Source organism: Typha latifolia, chromosome 11 (assembly GCF_019914945.1).
Source record: "Typha latifolia isolate L0001 chromosome 11, TyphaL0001v2, whole genome shotgun sequence".
NCBI lineage: Eukaryota > Viridiplantae > Streptophyta > Magnoliopsida > Poales > Typhaceae > Typha > Typha latifolia.
In genome coordinates, this window is record NC_133096.1 from 2083402 (window position 1) to 2085878 (window position 2477).

The 2477-nt window shown below is 31.3% G+C and overlaps 1 pseudogene; it reads left to right on the plus strand.

The window, feature by feature from the left end:
* Positions 1-226: 226 nt before the first annotated feature.
* LOC140797709 (uncharacterized) lies at positions 227-2214 on the plus strand (annotated as a pseudogene).
* The last annotated feature ends 263 nt before the right edge of the window (positions 2215-2477 follow it).

The window sequence follows — 2477 nt, forward strand, 5'->3', positions numbered from 1 at the left end:
TCAATTATATCTTTTCACCCTGACATTGAGATGACGTAATTCCAAAGCTAAAAGATCCCTTACTCACGAGGATACCTACACAAATTTCATAATTTTTTTATGAACATATCAGTCTAGATCTGATTTGTAACAACTTGATGTAGTTTTATGAACAACTAGTGATTTTCTAGGTTATGCGTGCTTATCTCAGTACGGTACCAAAGGTCGACTTGCATGACCTTCTTGTAATAAGTATACTTGTTCAAAATATTTGAAGCACGGTTGGAAATTTTGTTATATGGGCCATCATAGATTCTTAGATGGTGCCCATAAATTTTGACTTGATGCATTCTCGTTCGATGGTAATAGTAACTATGCAAAAGAATTTATTTGACTTTCTGGATTAGGTATTCTAGAATAGGTGAAAGATGTAGTCAATAATTTTAGAAAGCATAATAAACAATTAAATTCGAAATAAATGTGGACAAGAGATGTCGTCCATCCACAATATAATTGATAGAAAGAAGCATTTTTTAATTACCATATTAATTGGAAAACATTATTGTTGCATTATAATCTTGATGTCATGCATATTGAAAAAAAAAATCTGTGACAATATACTTTATACCTTTCTAAATTTGGAAGGAAGATCAAAGGACAATACGGAAGCTCATCTTGACCTTAAGGAAATGGGCATAAGACATGATCTACATCCAAAAGCAACAGGAAATAAAACATATATTCCATCGGCATGTTTTTCTTTGAGTAGGATAGAGAAAGAGTTTTTCTATAAGGTGTTAAAAGAAGTAAAATTTCCAAATGGCTATGCATCAAATATTTTAAATCATGTGTGTGTCAAAGAAGGGAAAATATCAGGTCTCAAAATTCATGACAATCATATCTTAATACAACAATTACTCCCTTTAGCTACAAGAAAAATTTTACCGAAAAAATGTTAATTAAGCACCATTAGAATTACGCGATATCTTTAGAGAATTATGCTCTAAATTTCCCCATGTAAAGGATATACAACAATTACAAGAATAGATTGCTTTAACATTATGCCATCTACAAAGAATATTCCCTCTAGTGTTTATGATTCATGGTAGTACATCTTACTATTCATATTGCTAGTGAGGCTAGAGTTGGTAGGCTTGTGCATTATCAGTGGATGTACCCAATTGAGAGGTATGAATATTTTTCAGCATGCTCCAATTTCTCTTATCCCATTTTTGTTATGAAGAATATTAGAACTATACTTTTCTGGATTAGTATCTTTCATGACTAAAATCATACGTGCATAATAGAAGGCATCCAGAGGGCTCAATAGCTAAAGGTTATATAGTAGAGGAAAGTCTAATATTCTGTAGTCGTTATTTACATGGTGCACACACTAGATTTAATCGTCCGATTAGAAATAATAAGTTGAGCAATTGTCCATATCAAAGTTGTCCTCTGGATGATGGTGAAATAATCACGTTGGATTATACTACTTTTGCTCAAGCACATAGATATATGCTATCAACTATGATATTATCAACCCTTATCTTAGGTAAGTTGGACATTTTCCTTTTCACTTTTCATGTTTAATTATTCATGATTTATGTAGAAAGCATCTTGATGAAATCAAAACACAAAATCGTCATGCACAAAGGCGAGACATAGAGCAAATTCATAACAATAATGGCTCAAATCCCATGTACGTACAAATGAAACATAAATTCACATGATAACTCATATTTCTTTCTGTCACTAAATTTAAAGAATAATAAATAGGTTGGCAAATTTGTTGCTGAAGGTAATGAGAATGTGACTAAGGGAATTAAGTGGTCGGTAGTAGTACCTCTTTTAATGGCAAGGAGTTACAAAAGTTTTGTAATCAATAGTTTTAGATTTCACATAAAAGATGTCAATAGTTTTAGTTTTGTAACGGCTAGCACGTCAAGTTTTTCTAGTGCTAAAGATAAAAATTATTTAAGTGGGGATGTAACATATTATGGAGTTCTGAAAGAGATTTTAGAATTTGACTATGATGGAAACGGCAAGGTTGTTTTATTCAAATGTGATTGGTAGATGTACATTCAGAAGACAGAGGAACTGATGAATATGGATACACTCTTGTCAATTTTAAACATTTATTGAATAATAACACAAATTGATCAAAATGAACCATTTATTATGTCTGAACAAGTTTTCTACATTCAAAATCCTACTAAAGCATATTGGCATTTTTGATATGTCTGAAAAATTAACGATGATGATGTGAAGGTCTATTTTCCTAATGGTTTTGATAGTAATCGAGGTACAACTAGTATCGAACAGATGATCTTGATAATATAAGCTAGGCAAGAACAGATACCTGGTATAACGATTAATATAGCTTTAGAAATGACAAATGCAAGAGGAGATGATCAAAATGATGATCTAGGAGATAAAGGTGATTTCAACAATAATCTTTCCTTTCATTGCATAATTCCATTTTAGATACAACAAATAAT